We start from the raw sequence: 20687 nt of genomic DNA, 5'->3' as shown, positions 1-20687 counted from the left end.
ACAGACATATACAGTCACTCATATATTATATACAGTCACTCATATATGTATTCAGTCACCATATGTTCTTATACACTGATACATCCTGATCATCCTGTTACACACCGACACTCAACCATAGAGTTACTCACACATAACTTATATGTACTAGTTTAAAACATATGTACTTACTCAGAAATACACTATTAAAACAGTTATTCATTCACTTAGACATTCATATATACGCTCATACAGAAAAAAACAAATAATAACCTATATACCTACTCACCATGTCATCAGTGATGTCATGAGTGATGTCACTGACCATGTCATGAGTGATGTAATATGTGAAGTCATCAGCAGTGCATTGCGGGCGCGCGAGTTATAGGTAGCTGAAGTAACTATAATGGGGGAATTTCATTGGTTTTATATGAGTAAAATATCCAGCTAACTATAACATGTGTCAAACCTATGGTTTTTTCAGTGAATATATATATATATTCACTGAAAAAACCATAGGTTATAGACCATATATAGTTAGGAATTCGCATTTACAAAACCTTATTTTACTCACACAAAACCATTGAAATTCCATATATAGTTAGTTGCACTAACTATATATCGCGCACCCGCAATCCACTGCTGATGATGTCACATATTACATCATTCATGACATGGTCAGTGACATCACTGATGACATCACTGATGACATCTCAAATGACATCACTGATGACATCTCAAATGACATCACTGATGACATCACTGATGACATCTCATTTGACATTACTGATCACATCACTGATGATATCATTCATGTGATAATACGATGAACCTCTTCAGACTCTAATATAACCTTAGATACAATCAGTGTAAACAGACACTCACAGACTGTCACTCATCCATGGAGTTACTCACACACCTAGTCAGTCATGCAAAGAATCAATCACACCTCCATTTCCTCAACTATACAGTTATACAAACTTTACTTATTCAAACATATACTAACACATATTTACTCTCTTATACAATCCCTGATACAAGTTCACAATGATCCATACAGCCACACACACATTCACTGGCTCTTATGCACAGTTATTTATATATGTCAACTTTCACATGTACTGTGTTTTACATATGTACTTACTTTGACATGTAGCACTGAGATATCCATTCACTCACCAATACACTCATGCACACAGTCAACCGCCCATACAGCTGTTTCCACATGCACTTTTGAAACCATACATCTAGTGAATCAACTGCTCACACATCTATGCACAGAGTCATACACCTCCCAGCCACCCACACACACACTCAGTCTCCCATACAAATACTTGGGCAACCAATCAATAACCCATATAGTTACTCATATAGCTACTTATCAACACATGCAACAGTTTACAGAACAACAGACATAATGATGCACAAATTAAGACAGTTTAGTCACTAACCCATGCACTCAGTGAGACACATTTAATCACTCACTCATACAGTCAGTTATGCACCTACTAAATCCTTCATCCAGACACTTATACATCCACTCATTCTTCAATATGTAAGACATATTTTAACTTTACAGAAGCATACAGTCACTGGATGTTGTCATCAGTGATGTCATCAGTGATGTCATTTGAGATGTCATCAGTGATGTCATCAGTGATGTCACTGACCATGTCATGAATGATGTAATATGTGACATCATCAGCAGTGGATTGCGGGTGCGCGATATATAGTTAGTGCAACTAACTATATATGGAATTTCAATGGTTTTGTGTGAGTAAAATAAGGTTTTGTAAATGCGAATTCCTAACTATATATGGTCTATAACCTATGGTTTTTTCAGTGAATTTTCAAGGTTTTGTAAATGCTAATTCCTAACTATATATGGTCTATAACCTATGGTTTTTTCAGTGAATTTTCAAGGTTTTGTAAATGCTAATTCCTAACTATATATGGTCTATAGCCTATGGTTTTTTCAGTGAATATATATATATATACATACATATATAAACATATATCATCTGTATATCTATATAAATACAAACATAAATGCATGCATACATATACTTATATGCATACAGATGCATGTTATTTACATGAAAGTTGAAAAAACACTAATAAAAGCAAAGCTAAAAAGCCACCTCATTACAAACAGAATGGCTTTAACTTAAACAAGGGCGAGATCTATTGCATTTTCAATGCTTGTTTACTTTGGTTCCATCAAGAAGGCATTCAGATGTGTCACACATTTGCCATAAATTCTGAATGTTAGCACTCTAGTTGCACATTAGATCACTGTAGTAAAGCTACTGCTCACCAGGGACGTCTGCTGCTGGTATTCAAAGTGCATGTTTCAGTCTGCATGTCAGAATTTTTTTAATGAAATAGAAGAGGATTTGAGAAGTCACTCAAAATGATCCCTAATTTTTCTTTCTGAAGCACTAATCATACTTTCTATGGCAAAATTAACCCCCTCATGTTGTTCCTTTTTAAATTGAGTGTTTTCAGACTTACCACTTCATTCCAATCAAGATGGCTTCTGGTGTGCCATACTTTTGTCATAAGTAAGACTGTTAGCGCTCTAGTTGTTCTTTAGAACACTCTGGGACATTCTGTCATTGGGCTATACTTGGGCTACATCTGGGTGATATTTGGGCTACATTTGGGCTCTTTTGTCTCTGGTGGCCATTTTGGGAGACTGCATGTCAGAATTTTTTAATGAAATTGAAGAGGGTTTGAGAAGTCACTCAAAATGTGCCCTAATTTTTCTTTCTGCAGCACTAATCATAATTCATATGGCAAAATATACCCCCTCATTTTGTTCCTTTTTAAATTAAATGTTTTAAGAGTTACCACTTTATTCCAATCAAGATGGCTTCAGGTGTGCCATACCTTTGTAATAAGTAGGACTGTTAGCGCTCTAGTTGTTCTTTAGAACACTCTGGGACATTCTGTCATTGGGCTATACTTGGGCTACATCTGGGTGATATTTGGGCTACATTTGGGCTCTTTTGTCTCTGGTGGCCATTTTGGGAGACTGCATGTCAGAATTTTTTAATGAAATAGAAGAGGATTTGAAAAGTCACTCAAAATGTGCCCTAATTTTTCTTTCTGCAGCACTAATAATACCTTCTATTGCATAATATACCCCCTCATTTTGTTCCTTTTTAAATTAAATGTTTTAAGAGTTACCACTTTATTCCCATCACGATGGCTCCAGGTGTGCTATACCTTTGTAATAAGTAGGACTGTTAGCGCTCTAGTTGTTCTTTAGAACACTCTGGGACATTCTGTCATTGGGCTATACTTGGGCTACATCTGGGTGATATTTGGGCTACATTTGGGCTCTTTTGTCTCTGGTGGCCATTTTGGGAGACTGCATGTCAGAATGTTTTAATGAAATAGAAAAGGATTTGAGAAGTCACTCAAAATGTGCCCTAATTTTTCATTCTGCAGCACTAATCATACTTTCTATGGCAAAATATACCCCCTCATGTTGTTTCTTTTTAAATTAAATGTTTTAAGAGTTACCACTTTATTCCAATCAAGATGGCTTCAGGTGTGCCATACCTTTGTAATAAGTAGGACTGTTAGCGCTCTAGTTGTTCTTTAGAACACTCTGGGACATTCTGTCATTGGGCTATACTTGGGCTACATCTGGGTGATATTTGGGCTACATTTGGGCTCTTTTGTCTCTGGTGGCCATTTTGGGAGACTGCATGTCAGAATGTTTTAATGAAATAGAAAAGGATTTGAGAAGTCACTCAAAATGTGCCCTAATTTTTCATTCTGCAGCACTAATCCTACTTTCTATGGCAAAATATACCCCCTCATGTTGTTTCTTTTAAATTAAATGTTTTAAGAGTTACCACTTTATTCCAATCAAGATGGCTTCAGGTGTGCCATACCTTTGTAATAAGTAGGACTGTTAGCGCTCTAGTTGTTCTTTAGAACACTCTAGGAGGCTGCAGTAGAACACAAAGGAATCAACTGACAGTCTCTGTCCTTGTTGGATGTACATGTTTTACTGAGAATGTCAGACTTCATTTTCACATGACTGAGAAAGATAATGTGAATTTACAGAAAATATGCTTTCAGTTTAGCTTATAGATCCCCTTCCAAACCACTGTGGGAAAATCATGAGATATTAGTTTTCTTTCAAACAATATTCATGATATCACAGCAGAAGGTTTTTTCACATGGTAAAATCACCTTAGAACCCACCACAATTCCTAAAACGAGTATGGTACCATCAACAAATGATTTATAATGTAACTAAAGTCCTAAAACCCTCTATTAACTACAATGCTTTTTAATGAGGTGCTATCATGTATATTGGTCCCAAGATGGCTGCCAACACTTCTTGGATGAAGTGCTGACAGCCAATCAGATCAGATGTGTGGTTAGGCTCCGCCCAGATATATATCTTTTTTTGAACCTAAATTACTCAAAATCCACTGGAGCACATATATTGAGACCTAGCAAAGGCACATCGGGCTAACAGTCCCTACAATTTTGCCAAGTTTCGTGCAAATCCATTCAGCCGTTCGAGCTAAAAGTGAGGCCAACCGCCCTATGGAAATTAACATGGGAAAAACGCGTTTTGGGACCCCCCTTTTTTCTCGGCCCCCCCTTGATGAAACCCCCCCAAATTGTCAGGGGCTGCTCAGAAACAAAATGTTCCATTTTCCTGAAAATTTCAGCCAATTTCATCCACAAACGTCAAAGTTATTAGACATAGAATTTTCAAAAATCCCATAGAGAAAAAATCCTAACTATATATACCTACTGGCGACCGCCAGTAGGTAATATATATATATATATATATATATATATATTCACTGAAAAAACCATAGGTTTCATACCAGTTATAGTTAGGAATTATCATTTGAAAAACCTATTAAATTCACTGAATGAACCATAGGTTTCACACCAGGTATAGTTAGGTGGAAATTTTACTCGCATAAAGCCATTGAAATTCCCACGTTATAGTTAGTTGGACTCACTATAACTTGCTCGTGCAATGCACTGCTGATCACGTCACATATTACATCACTCATGACATGGTCAGTGACATCACTCATGACATCACTGATGACATCTCAAATGACATCACTGATGACATCATCCAGTGAATGTGTATCTTTCTGAAAAATAAATATTTTTTATATATGTATATCTAAAGGTTGATGGAAGAATAAATGGGTAAATAAATGTCTAAATGGATGTTTTTTTTGTGTAAAATTGATTGGTTAACTGACTTATTAAATGTATCTTAGTGAATACATATATTAGCGAGTAATGTTTAAATATTTAAATATCTGTATCTGTGTCTCACTTTGTGTATAAGTGGCTGCATGGGTTGGTGAGTAGCTACATGAGTGTGTATATGGGTTATTAGTTGTTTTTTTGAGTATCAGTATCAGTGTCTGTATGGTTCGGTGGGGGATATTACTTAGAGCACAGAAGCATGAATGAGTGACTCACTATTTGTATGTATTTTGAAGACAGCATGTGTGCAAGACTGTATGGGTGGATGATTGTGTGTATGGGTGGGTTAGTGAGTATGTGTTTTTATAATTGATTGTTTAAGAGAGTAAATATGTTTCTCTTTTTCTAGAAGTATGTGTAGTGGTGTGCATATAGCAGTATAATCAAGTAAATGGTTTTTTGATAGTTTATTTGCATGTGTGAATTTGTGTGTGAGTAACTATATGGATGAGTATTAGTGTGTAACAGGATGTATAGGTGTATGAGTACATATGATGAGTAGGTACATGCATGAGTGACTATATAGAACTGTTGGTGAATGAGTGGATGTGTATGTAGATGTTGGAATTACCTAATAATTTGTTGTAATTGGTATTGGTTTCTCCTTTTTTAAGAAAATGTTAGTTTCTATTTTTGAATGAGTGTGTCAAAGGTTATTTTATGCTGATAGGAGGTCTGCCACTTTGTCACAAGGATGTTGTCATCAGTGATGTCATTTGAGATGTCATCAGTGATGTCATGAGTGATGTCACTGACCATGTCATGAGTGATGTAATATGTGACGTCATCAGCAGTGCATTGCATGCGCAAGTTATAGTGACTCCAACTAACTATAACATGGGAATTTCAATGGTTTTATGCGAGTAAAATTTCCACCTAACTATAACTGGTGTGAAACCTATGGTTTTTACAGTGAATATATATATACATAAATATATATATATATATATATATATATATATATATATATATATATATATATATATATATATATATATATAACCTACTGGCGATTGCCAGTAGGTATATATTGTTAGGACCTAGTTACCATAGGAAATCCCCAACATTCTATTGGGAATAACTTTGGCACCGACTGAGGAATCTGCGTGTAATTTTCCTTAAAATTGCTTCTCTCCGCTCCGCTCCTTCCCTGAAAGTTTCGGGGGGATTTGTCAAGCGGGGCAGAGAAAAAAGGGGGTCCCAAAATGTGTTTTCCCCATGTTAATTTCCATAGGGACCTTTAGACACGGCTACAGCCCGAACGGCTGAATGGAATTACACAAAACTTGGCAAAATGGTAGGGCCTGGTATGCAGATGTGCCTTTGCTATGTTTGGTGAAAATCCCTCCAGTAGTTCTTGAGAAAATTGAATTAGAATTTTTTCAAATGGCATTTCCTATGGGACCTTTAGACACGGCTACAGCCCGAACGGCTGAACGGAATTACACCAAACTTGGCAAAATGGTGGGGACAGGTATGCAGACGTGCCTTTGCTATGTTTGGTGAAAATCCCTCCAGTAGTTCTTGAGACAATTGATTTTGAAATTTTTCAAATGGCATTTTCTATGGGACCTTTAGACACGGCTACAGCCCGAACGGCTGAGCGGAATTACACCAAACTTGGCAAAATGGTGGGGACAGGTATGCAGTAGTGCCTTTTCTATATTTGGTGAAAATCCCTCCAGTAGTTGTTGAGAAAATTGAATTTGAGCAAATTATATATATATATGCGCTCAACATTCTATTGGGAATAACCTTGGTGCCGATTGAGGAATCTGTGTGTAATTTTCCAGAATTTTGGCCAGCTCCGCTCCGCTCCTTCCCTGAAAGTTTCGGGGGGATTCGTCAAGCAGGGGCCGAAAGGGGGGTCCCAAAACGTGTTTTCCCCATATTAATTTCCATAGGGACCTTTAGACACGGCTACAGCCCGAACGGCTTAATGGAATTACACCAAACTTGGCAAAATGGTAGGGCCTGGTATGCAGATGTGCCTTTGCTATGTTTGGTGAAAATCCCTCCAGTAGTTCTTGAGAAAATTGAATTTGAAATTTTTTAAATTGCATTTTCTATGGGACCTTTAGACACGGCTACAGCCCGAATGGCTGAACGGAATTACACCAAACTTGGCAAAATAGTAGGGAGAGGTATTCAGTAGTGCCTTTTCTATATTTGGTGAAAATCCCTCCAGTAGTTGTTGAGAAAATTGAATTTGAGCAAATTATACATCTATATGCGCTCACCGTACGCGTACGTGCGTGTACCCTTACGTGCGCGAGCGAGTTTCTGATTGGCTGGCAGTCGACTGTCAACATTCCAAACTGTCCAAACCAGGAAGTGTTGGCCACCATCTTGTTTTTCAGGAGAACTGAGGCACAAGAGAGCCCAAAACAAGAGTGGAAAACACGAAAAGGGGGCAGGGTAGAGACCCCCCAACCCTCTAGCCCTTCTCAGGGGGTCCCAAAAGGAACCCCCAAGGGCAAAAAAAAATAAAAAATCGTGGGGTACGCGCACGGTACGTGTACGGTACGCGTACCCCGCAATTTAAAAAAATGTCTTCTTTTTTTGCACTTGGTGGTCCTTCTGGGACCCCCTGAGAAGGGCTAGGGGGTCAGGGGGTCTCAACCCTGCCCCCTTTTCACGTTTTCCACTCTTGTTTTGTGCTCTCTTGTGCCTCACTTCTCCTGAGAAACAAGATGGCTGCTCAGGTGGTCCCAGAAGGATAATAACATATATAAACGTTATCCGCTAATAGAATTAGCATTTACAAAATCTTTGAAATTTATTTTTCAAAAAATGTAGGTTTCACACCTGATATAGTTAGGAATTAGCATTTAAAAAACCTTGCAAATTCACTGAAAAACCCATAGGTTTCAAGCCTTATATAGTTAGGAATTAGCATTTAAAAAACCTTGTAAATTCACTTAAAAAACATAGGTTTCAGGCCTTATATAGTTAGGAATTAGCATTCAAAAAACCTTGCAAATTCACTTAAAAACCATAGGTTTCAGGCCTTATATAGTTAGGGATTAGTATTTTAAAAACCTTGCAAATTCACTTGAAAAACCATAGGTTTCAGGCCTTATATAGTTAGGAATTAGCATTTAAAAAACCATTCAACGCCCTCCCTTCCCAAGCACTTCTGCTCCTGGCATAAGGCTGTGGGCATTGGGATTGACCATATATAGGGAGTTAGTGCAAGGAATAACATGATGTCATGATCAAAAACCCAATAAACTAATTGAAAAGAACATTTTTAGAATTAAGTTATCATTTGCTTTAGGCATAAGTCCTTAGAATGTATTTACAAAAACATTTGAAATGCACTGAAACAATCACAGTTAAATAGTAGTGCTTGATTTGTAAAAGAATATGTGCCAGGGCCCTTGTCAGATGGCCTCTGCAGATTGCAGCACCCTGCTACTGCTGCCAACGACAGTACATACACAACTACTAACCATTCACATTTCAACAAGTGTGATAATTCAGACTATTCCAGGCCCCATAAGCTATAAGAATGGTTTGGGGGGCAGGTATTAGTCAATTTTAATGTATAGTGAATTAATGAACTACTGTTGTTCTGCTCATATCTAAATTACTCAAACAACGCTGTAGTGTAGTTCCTAGTTTCCCACTAGGCCCTGCGCATTGGAATAACATAAACAGTAGTATCGACGTGGAACTGCTTATATTCCAGGCCTCCACTGACTATGCTAAACTTAATTGGGTTGTGTTACCAACTAGCTCAGAGGTCACTGGAAACTTTCTTCTCTGCATAGGAAGTGATCAGCTTCCTTGGCACAGACAAGAAGGGATTCAGTTTTCCAACAACCGTGCAACATGACAACTTTGCTCCTCAGATCAAGAGTCGATCTCTAGGGTCGTGTGAAACAATAGACATGTATTTCACTCAGTCAGTCTAGTGCAGTTTACTTTCACAAGATGTAGAGAATAGAGAGACGGGCGTTAGTCAATAAAGGGTTAACATTTATTGAACAGTCTTTCTTCTCGTACAAGAGAAATGTATTGCCACAATTGCAATAATTGTTATTATAAAAAGTACGTACAGTAAGATAAGTATTGCGAAATAGAACTGTAAAAGCATTGATATGGTTTCTTAGCCATACAATGGTTTAAAAGTAATAAAACATATATACAGTCATATATACATTTGGCTAACGTACTCAACTGGTGCTTCTAACTAAGCCTACCCCAGTGTGCCTGACCTAAGCCTAACACGTGAGAAGGGGAGTAAGTAAGTAGCTTTAAGTTAAGTTGGTTTTGCCAAGGTTTGTTTCAAGAATTCTCGTCTAAGGGTTTAGTCAACACCATACCTCTGAATAGAATGATGGAGGATTGGTATCTCCTTCAGGGGTCTCTCTCGATATCCCAGTCACCTGCGAGGGTAAACTGGAAGCGCCGGGACTGGACTTCTCTGCACGAGAAAGGCAGCGGCTCTCTTCAGCGCGTCGAGGAAGGAGGGGTGACAGCGTCCGCGGGCAGCTGGAATCTGCTGGATGTCTTCGCAGAGGACGGCTGTACAGCTCCTTAAGCGTACTGCACCATAGTTCGCGCTGTAGCGGGGATAATGGTAATCAGCAGCTTCACCACCACAGGATAGCAGGCTGCAGCGACAGAGTGCTAGTTTTTACCAACACAGGGTCATGCAGGCAGCCGGCATCAGCAACAGTAGCTTGCAGCTCACAGCTCACAGCTCGTATCTCACATTGCTTAAGGCAACGTTGGTAATATTTATACCTGACAGGTGCCGGGTTTGACGCAAGTTTGCTGGACATAAGACGTCAATTAAAGATGTCACTAGGAAGTGACAGTTATCAGTTGCTCATTAGAGTTCCATTACTAATCAAAACATAGCAAGCGGGGATTTCCAGGTTTGCTAAGTTTTTATCTTGTTGAAGAACTCGGAGTGTTATCTAGGAATATCAGATAGTGACTGCTGCTCTGTCATTGCACTAATTGGTCGCAAAGGAAGTAGCAGAGAGTCATGCTGGAATGTGGCTCTGTTCGTGTGAGGCCAGAGATGACTTTTCAGAAAATCGCACTTGAACGGTTATGCCAATATAGGGAATAAATGGATTTATAGCCGAATAGGGGCATAAGGTCACAGTATCGATCAGGAACCTAGATAAGCACGCAACACCCACTCCACGTTTTCATGTCCATCAAAATTACTAAAACTAAGCAATAAGATGCATGTGTAACATTGCCCACCCCAAAATACATAAATGCATTCGAAATAGGCGTACTTGTAATACATGGAATTTAGGTACTGTACGTTTTTTAAAGCATAGTAATCATTCAAAAAATTATTGCATATGAAATCAATGAACGATTATGCAAAAGGAATTACACATGAAGTATCTCTGACAGAAGAAATGCGAGATAAATCATCACATAAAAATGCATTGTAATAACATGTGTGCTAGAGGCTGGTGTTATGTTGTTATGTCTCTAGATGTGTTTAGAAATAGAAGTGTGAAGCTTCTGTTCTCTAAGAATAGTTTTTACGTTAAGCAAAGAATTGTTCGTGCCAAAAAGGGTCAATATTAAAAAAATTGTCCAATTCAAAGAAAATAGATTTCCAAAGCTCCTGGCACTTTTTGTTGATCAAAACTGAAGGCCGAATTCAGAGTTCATGGGAACGCTGTGTGTCGGAAAGCTTCTCAAAAGTTATTGTTTCTCTGTGGGTGAGAACATCGTATCAGACAGGCTCTCAAAGAATTGGTCTACAAATTCAGGTGATAGTTCAACCAAATTAGATAGCGCTGTAACTTGGCAGGTGTGAGAATGATTGCTGTCATCGAAGGCAGGACCAGCAATGCTCACAGAACGTTGTACCTGGATGATGTTGCTTTTGTCACTCGCTCCACTGATACCACTTGGCTGTAGTACAGGAGTCTCCACAAATGCCGTCATCAGGATTGGTAGCCGCTGGGGACAACACAATGCGTGAGCCGTTATTGGACTGAGCAAAGTATCGACGTCCATTGGTACTGCTGATGGAAGTGAAAGACAGATGTCCAACACGCATTAATCGCCCCAAAGCATACACCGTAGCACAGGTAAAATGCAATTTTGCCATATCGGTCTGAATGAAAGGAACCAGGTCATGTTTAGATCTCTCAGCCTGGCCAATCCGAGGACGTTAGTTATCCTGTCCCTGTAGCGCATTGCTAGGATTGTCTCTTCCATTCCCATGGGAGCTATGTCTGAGCCGAGGCTTGCCATAACGTAGCAGGATAGTCAAAAATAGAATCCCTGCAACGAGTCCCAAAAATAGTGGTATGCCGCCAAAAATGGAGTGCACAAAATTAAGAAAGATTCCCAAAATTGCCTGGAAGGGTGTTAGCAGTCCCGTAAAGACTGTCTTAAATATGCCTGGGATGCTTGTTGCACTAGACATGTTAAGGAGTTGGCTGAACATTTCTACGAAATGCACGGGGCAATTTGTTGATAAAAGGTCATGAACTTCAGTAGCCGTCCTTGCGACTAGAAGATCATACGTCTCTTTAGATGACGTTATAGGCACTGTTGTCTGTAAAAGTACAGATTTCATTTTGCTTAATGTATCAATTTGTATAGAATAGAGATTCAGACGAGGCCAGAGGGGAGTCACTATGTCTGGAGGCCCGCTCGGAAACAATGCTTGCATACAGCATTTGACCATGGACGTTACTTGTATTAGATAACTTTTCCCTGGCGTCAGGCCACAACATCTGTGATCCGTTCTAAGAATGTAACTCCCGTTTGCGAGTTGCATAAAGAAGGGCTCTATCTGAGTTGCAGGTGTGACTAGCTGGTGGCATGAAAGGTTGTTTGAATTTCCATCACATGCTCCGTGTAAATTAATACCCTGACACAAAAGTATACCGCTTAGTGAGTGTTTACAGTTGTCACCACTAAGAAATACATTTTTGTCACTGTCACTATAGCAAGAATGAGTGTATGGTAATTTCCATTCGGATTTTACATATCCCTTCCCCAATTGTTCATATTGGCCAGCAGGTATGTACTCAAGGCACTTTTTAAATCGGAAAGTTGTTATCGGAATTGTGATAATTCCGTGTATTATCCATTCAATGACAGGACTCTCTGACATTGTCAATGATAATCTCTCGAGTTTTTCGATGCTCAGGATTGTATAGTCTGCTCCTTTCTGTGCCAAACTGATCTGTTTATCAGTAAGGTTAAAACTGGAAAATAATGACGTTGTGTTGATTAAACGCCAAGGCACATAGCCTGAACGAAGATTTTGCAGCGTCCAGCCTAATTCTATAATAGAGCGTAATTGAGATTGGCCATGTTGTAACATTAGCAAATCTCTGTCTATCACATCAAAGGCAGAGGATACAATATTGTCCAAAGAATATATTCTGGAAGACAGAGTCATTAACCCATTGTCTACCACAGAAAGTGATTTCTCCAAATTAATACGATCAATTTCTCGTATTTTTTCAGCAGTTTCAATTTGCTTTACTTTCCAAGCCTCGTTGTAAGCAGCATAGATACTGGTCGCTATGAAATGCTTTTGACGCTGTTTGCGTGGTCCAAGAATGAAATCGCGCAAATCAGCACCATCTTTTAGTAAAGACAAGTGTTGCTTAATTTCAGCCAGTGTGGATGAAGTTAGCCATTCAAGGCAGAGTTTCCCTACACTGTATGTTGTTATAATCCCTGGATGTTGTCTCTGGGAGTATCTAGGGTCTAATCTGGTCATTTTTAACCCCTGTGTTTTATTCAGGAACCTATCTTGACAGCTATTTGTGTCTGTAGGCCAGATTAACCACTTTTTCCAATCAGGATGTGTTCTGTTGAAATTTAAAATATTTGACACGTCTAACTCAATATCAGCGGTTGTATTCTCAGGTATTGGCTTTGGTATAGACGGTGTTTTAAGGTCTTTGATCTTAGCTAGGCCAAGACAAGATGTTTGGTGTATTGTGTCATTTAAAAATAACATTTGTTCTGGTATCATGCAGGTTCTAAATAGTGCTTCTATGCCTTGCACCTGCCAATCTTTTGTACCCCAAATTGTTTTCGTTTCAATATTATTTTTCCAATAATCAAAACCAAATGTCATCATTTTGTCATAAAATGCTTCTGAATATATCAATTTAGAATTTGTCAGCATTGTTTTCATTCCTGTTTTATCTAACAGTTTATAATAAAACGTTTCTGCATCACTGGTGTTAAACCCTGAGAAGTATTTGAATTTCTCAAAAAATGCTTTAGAACTGCTTTTAGGTGGTGTAGCACAATGTTCCCATTGATTATACATAAAAACATTTCTAGGCTGTGCAGATTTATGCAAGTAATGATCCCCATAGTGGGTGTAACAGAATAACTGCTCATAACTAGATGAACCTTGTAAATAATCATGATCTGTGAATCTAGCTGACATTACTAAATCAGACATCATGTCATTAATACTGTTAAAGTCCCAATCATCAGAGAATGTATTCGGTGTCACAAAGTCACTTAAGGAAACCTTTAGTTGATGAGGATACTTCAGGATTTCGACCGGACCATAGATCTCATAGTCTGTTTTCTCCCATACTACCCCACCAGGTATTGGAATTGCTGTGACATTTACTGTTGACAGTTCTCTTTTCTTCACGTGGGATGATCTGTGTGGTTTCAGGACTAGGTTGATGTTCTGACTTGCTGTGTCCATTGTAATATATTTTCCTTCAATGAATTTTCCCAAACACAGTACCATGATGAGCCAAAGCAGGAGGAAAAATACACCTAGACCAAACCAGAACTCTAGCCAAGGGGAAATTAAGTAGATTTCCTTCAGTTGATGAAAGAGTTCCGTTGCTTTTTCTTTAAAAGACTTTTTTGTTTCTGGCATCACTTCGGGGTCGTTAAAATCTTCAGAGAAGTTGTCGAAGTTGATGAAATAACCAGAGGCAGTTCTGTCAATTGATGGGATTGTTCTTTCAATTTGTCTCTCGGTAGCACTTTCTGATGCCACATTAGTGTAGACTGGTGTTGTTTCTTGACGAACTGTTTCAATCTGTGTTTCAAGAGGCACGAGTTCCATGGCATTATTGCATAGTCCTTCATTGTGCACTGCAGGCTGATCGAATGTGATGAGTCTTTCAGTTTGAACCTCTTGGATTGTTGCAAGTTTGGGTATTCTGTTGTTTCTTGGGAGTCCACTGGGCCTACTGTTGATTATAGGCCACATGCTTGTGGTTTTACCAGATCGATAGACACGACTCTGTTCTCCTTTTTACCAGCAAGGGGCGGTAGCACAACTGATCTTGTTCCGGTGACTGCTAAGACAGGTACTGCTTTTCTGTAAGAAGGCCCAAATTCCTTCTTAACCGCGATCTTTTCTCTGACTAGATCCCCAATCTTTGGAATCCAGACAGGCCTTGCTGGGGCTGTTGCGGGTGGTGCCTCGTCAGTGGTACTTGGCTGTTGCTTTAACTTTATGTTGCTTAATGATTTTCTTGTTTCATTCAGTTCCTGTAAAACAGCCAAACGGTCTTTTACATCAAACTGCGTTTTTTCTTCTTGTACCACTGACATCTGACTATCGAGGTCCTGAACGTTCATTCTAATTCCGAACAATAGTTTGTATGGGCTGAAACCTTTTAGAGAATTTCTTGGCATGTTGTTAAGACTAGTCTGGACACTTATTAAATGTTTGACCCACCCAGCGCCTGAACCTAATACCTTCGCTGTTATAGATTGCTTTATGTCACGGTTTTTTCTTTCTACCACACTATTCCCTTCGGGGTGCGACGGACAAGAATACCGCAACCCAATTCCCATGCTGGCCATGGCCTCCTTAGAGGCTCGAGAGCTGAAAGCAGGACCCTGGTCAGAATGGAACGTGGTAATTGCGTATGTGCCGATATTGACTCGCAAATCTTTTATAACCGTTCTAGCGTCAGCCGAGCGCTGGAGGCCTCATTTTTTAAGTGCTTTTCGCCTTAACTGTTAATAGGACGCAGGGTGGGGTGCAGGCAGCGTTACGCTCTTTCTGACTGGTAGCCGGTAGCAGGGTTCGCTACTGCGATCCCTATTACAGTTTTCACAGTTGTTTGCATATATTTGGTGTTCTACACTCATTCCCGGCCACCAGAATACTGATTGTAATTCAGTCAGTGATTCCTTGATCTCTCTGTGCCGTAGACCCAAACCCATGTGTGCGTCTGCTATTAAAAATATTCTCCTGTTCATGTTTGGAATTACTCTATCCCCCACTCCAGGGATTCGAGCAAAAGGAACGGAGTTTGCATCGATTATGTATGCATAATTGAGTGGATAGTTTACGGGTAGTGCTGCGCAGTCGCCTTTTACGGTCGTTTTTACTGCTAGCATGGTTTCCCCGTCTATGTATTTATCTGTACGCTTTTTTGTGGCTACGGAAGCCGGTTTAGTTGATTCCGCCTTGGCTTTATTAGCCAATGAATTCCCTGCAACGTGAACGCCATCACGTTGAAGACTCTGTGCGTGAATCACGTGAGTCTTTTGTAGTTCTTTGTGTAAAAGAGCTACTTCGTTCCAGAGCAATTTATGCTTTATTGTGGCACCTGTGTCATCTTTGTAGTCGTTTTCGATCCAACTCTGTAGTTTGTTATTGTAAGAGTTGACGCAAAAATGAGAATCGCACACTATAAGTGTGGGGAATTCGCGTTCTGCATTTTCGAGCGCCATCTTTAAACATCTGATTTCAGTTCTTTGAACCGAACAGTTTCTTACAGATTCAGTTTTTGTTATTTTCGGTTTGATTTTACCGCACAGCCAACGACATTTAATAATCGCACATGCTGCATCGTAGGATTTTCTCTCTACGTTGAAATGCTGTACCAAGCTATCTGTATAGATTATACAGGCATATTGTGGGAGAGGCAGAATTTCGATTGGCAGAGGATATTCTTCTTCATATTCTAAATCATTCAGTTCTTCGTATTGCGGGGCGAAATAGTATTTCACGTCTTCCGCTCCTAGAGAATCTATGCACTGTATCCATTTCGGATCCAGTGACACTGTAGGCAGGTTTACTGGGCTGAATAGCGCCTCGAAGGCGGATTCCGCTGTAAGGATATTAATCCGTTTGCCGTGTGCTAGTTCTCGTTCATTTGCTAATGCGATTTGCACTGCGTTCACAGTTCTTTCTGTGCGACTGAATGTTTTTTCTGCTTGTGTGTACAAGTGAGATTTAATTGAAATAGGTACCTTTTCTCCCTCGTTAGAGGTCAGGTACGTGAATCCGCATCTTCCTGGGATGACTCGGATTACAAGATCGATCGTGTTGTCACGTGTATCTAATTTTGTTTTTGCTAACATGTCTGTTTGCAGTGATCTCAAAATTTCTGTGTGTTTTTGAGTCCAATTGATTTGTTTTAATTCAGGTTTAATTAGTTCGTAGAGAGGTTTAACCCTCTCTGCGTAATTTAGTATGTAAGTTCTTCCGAAATTCAGAAAACCTAGAATGGATTGTAAATTCTTCAGCGTTTTTGGAGCTTGGAGTACAGCGCACTTCTCTAAGAAGTTGTCCGCTAGGCTTTTCCCTTCACTTGATAATTCGTACCCTAAAAATAGTACTGTCAGATGGGCAATTCGGGACTTTTTAAAGTTGAATTTGTAACCCTCTGCTGCGAACCCAAGTATAATGGTGTTCACTCTTTTCAAGTGAGTATCCAAGTCGTCGTCTGTGAGATAAATATCATCTACGTAAGACAATGCTTCATCATCATAGATTTGTAGTAACTCTGTTACCCTAGCTGAGAATAGTCCTGGGCTGTTCTTGAACCCCTGTGGGAGTCGACAGAATTTTTTCTGTGACCCAAATGCGGAGAAAGCGGTCAAATATCTGCTTTCTGGTGCAATGTTTTGACAAAAGAAACCATTAGATATGTCTAATGTCGTTTTGTATTTTTTCCTAACTATGTTATTCATTAGGGCTGCACTATGCGAGTTTTGTACTGCAAAAGTTTTGCAACATGTATTAAGGTGTCTGTAGTCCAAAACTAGACGATATGAATCGTCTGGCTTGGAGACAGGAAACAAAGGATTGTTCATTTGAGAGGTGCATGTTTCAATCACCCCCTGGTACTCAAGTTGATCTAAGATCTCCCTGACCTGTTTTTTAGCTTCTTGCTTTATGGGATACTGCCGTTGGGCAGTTGGTTCACTTTTTAGTTGGATTTTTGTGAGGAGGAGAATCCTCATCCCATCTTACATGATTTTTATATAATGCAGGTGCCTGGGCTACTGCCCATTTCCTTGCATATGTATATTTTTTATGAATCAGTATGTGATTCGAGAAGGCAGGCATAATCACTTCTTCGCCACGAGGGCACTCCCTGACAAACTCTGGGGGCCAATCTTTTTCAGCTAACAGAATATCATAGCCTTTTGAGAGCTTATCCCAAAATAGACCCTTAATTTTCCTAGTCTTATCACCCTCTATACGCAATGTTATTTCGTATATTTTATGGGGCTCGCTAAGTCTGGCGTCGGCAGTTTCAACCTGAATGAATTCATTCGTGTCCACTGTCTCCAGATGACTCATCAAGATCTTGCGCGCTATACTGATCTCTGCTGCACTGTCCAACATTGTCAATGCCCACTCCCCGTTTTTCAACTGTGTCCTCAGTATTCTCGGCATGGTTGATTACTCTAATACTGGCTACCTTCTTTTTCTGAAATTGAGATTTGTTATTTTGAGCAGGTTCCTTGTCTTTGGACTTGGTGTGCTCTCCTGGGTCTGACCGTCCTCTTCTTTCCGAATTCTGTGGAAGAGATCGAGAGGGACGTGTATCAATACTTTGATATCTATCAGGTTTTTTTAGATTATCCCTATTTCTAAGGTTATATCTTTTCTCAGAGGGCTCCCGTTGGGGAGACTGGCGTTCTCGAGTCGGAGTTCTCTCCCTCCGTCGAGGAGACCTTCCTCTGGACTGGAAAACTTTTTCCTTGGGAGTGGATTGTTTATTTCCATCCCAGCTCTTTTTAGGAGTGTTTAAATTATTTTTAATAAATAATTTTTCAGGATTTTCGAGCAGTTGGGGCTTAACTGGTTTCCCACCCAAGCTGTCTCTACCTAATTCTTCATAGCACTTTTCTATGATTTTTGCAAGCTCAACAGGATCTTTTATATCTGTTTCCCTCAACTTCTGGCGGATCGCCACAGATGCTGCTTCTCCCTTTATGTTGGCTAATAATATAGCCGTGACCTGCTTGAAGTCTTTCAGTAATTTCATACCTAGATTTAAAGCGGGCTCTGGACCGAATTCATTTTGAATCTGTTTTAGCACTTCTGGTATTACCGCCATAGACGGAACACCGTGTGTTTTTGTGTAAATGGAAGCAAAGACTGTACCCCAAGTGTCGCAGTCCTCCACGTGTGGTGTGATTCCCATAGGAAGGCAGATGGTCAAGATTCTGTGTTTCTCTATAGGGGTAGTATCAGGAAATACTGCCTCTATTTGAGTGATTTTCTGGGCTAACCAGAAGGGAATTTGTTCCCGTTTTACGGGTGTTTTACCAAGACATGACTGTATGTTCTGTGGTGTAATTTTATTTGTGTTCCCCTGGTGAGGGGTCAGCTGGTGTGAATTAACAGCTGGCTGGACTGCTGCAGTCCGCATTACATATTGGACTAATTGCCTATGTATTTTTATTAATGTGTTTAGCTGTGCTAACAGCTCTTCTCTAGACATTCTTGCAATGTCAGGATGTGGTGTGTAGCTGGCTAGAACCGGCCACGTGGCTCCTGGTCTACCTAGTGGACCGAGCCTAGTTATGTGATCATTGTGTTTTAGGGCGCCATTAAACCAGAGCAGGTGCTCTTGAAATTTAAGTGGGATTTCAATCTCCTCGAAAGGAGCGTACTCTCCCGGAGGTTCCTCTATTTTGTAATAGTGAAACTCTTTTGTTCTAGCGTTTACCGCTGGAAAGTTTATCCATGAATAGAATACCTCTGTCTGCCGATACTCGTGAGCCTCTATCACGAAAATTACTGTACCACCTTGTGGTGTCAGTCCGTTCTCTATAAGTTTTAAAGTTATAGATCTTCTTAAGTGGACCAGGATGATAATAGCATCCGGGTCTGTGTATTCGGGACCTTGCTGAGTCGCATCTGCTGCGGCCCCAGTGGTTCCGTTTTCTTCTACTGACATTGTATAAATGCAGTTTTTGCAGAGTAGGTCTCCAAGGAGACAAAGATTAGGTGCACAATATTTTGGAACACTGTATCCTTCAACGTTGAATAAACCAGAGCTTTACATAGGAATCTCTTCCTACTAAGGTCGGGCGGATTTTAACCTTTCACCCACTCCAGACGTCTATTGGAGTATTTACGGGAGAAAGGGGTCTGTGAAATATGCACGACTGAGTTACTCTATAAGTCTTGCGTTAGTTTATCGCCTTACCAAACGTTTGGGCGCCATGTAGTGTAGTTCCTAGTTTCCCACTAGGCCCTGCGCATTGGAATAACATAAACAGTAGTATCGACGTGGAACTGCTTATATTCCAGGCCTCCACTGACTATGCTAAACTTAATTGGGTTGTGTTACCAACTAGCTCAGAGGTCACTGGAAACTTTCTTCTCTGCATAGGAAGTGATCAGCTTCCTTGGCACAGACAAGAAGGGATTCAGTTTTCCAACAACCGTGCAACATGACAACTTTGCTCCTCAGATCAAGAGTCGATCTCTAGGGTCGTGTGAAACAATAGACATGTATTTCACTCAGTCAGTCTAGTGCAGTTTACTTTCACAAGATGTAGAGAATAGAGAGACGGGCGTTAGTCAATAAAGGGTTAACATTTATTGAACAGTCTTTCTTCTCGTACAAGAGAAATGTATTGCCACAATTGCAATAATTGTTATTATAAAAAGTACGTACAGTAAGATAAGTATTGCGAAATAGAACTGTAAAAGCATTGATATGGTTTCTTAGCCATACAATGGTTTAAAAGTAATAAAACATATATAGAGTCATATATACATTTGGCTAACGTACTCAACTGGTGCTTCTAACTAAGCCTACCCCAGTGTGCCTGACCTAAGCCTAACACGTGAGAAGGGGAGTAAGTAAGTAGCTTTAAGTTAAGTTGGTTTTGCCAAGGTTTGTTTCAAGAATTCTCGTCTAAGGGTTTAGTCAACACCATACCTCTGAATAGAATGATGGAGGATTGGTATCTCCTTCAGGGGTCTCTCTCGATATCCCAGTCACCTGCGAGGGTAAACTGGAAGCGCCGGGACTGGACTTCTCTGCACGAGAAAGGCAGCGGCTCTCTTCAGCGCGTCGAGGAAGGAGGGGTGACAGCGTCCGCGGGCAGCTGGAATCTGCTGGATGTCTTCGCAGAGGACGGCTGTACAGCTCCTTAAGCGTACTGCACCATAGTTCGCGCTGTAGCGGCGATAATGGTAATCAGCAGCTTCACCACCACAG

This window comes from Lissotriton vulgaris, chromosome 9 (assembly GCF_964263255.1).
Source record: "Lissotriton vulgaris chromosome 9, aLisVul1.2, whole genome shotgun sequence".
In the NCBI taxonomy this organism is placed as follows: domain Eukaryota; kingdom Metazoa; phylum Chordata; class Amphibia; order Caudata; family Salamandridae; genus Lissotriton; species Lissotriton vulgaris.
The sequence above is the reverse complement of the archived record's forward strand: the minus strand, read 5'-3'. Positions refer to the sequence as shown.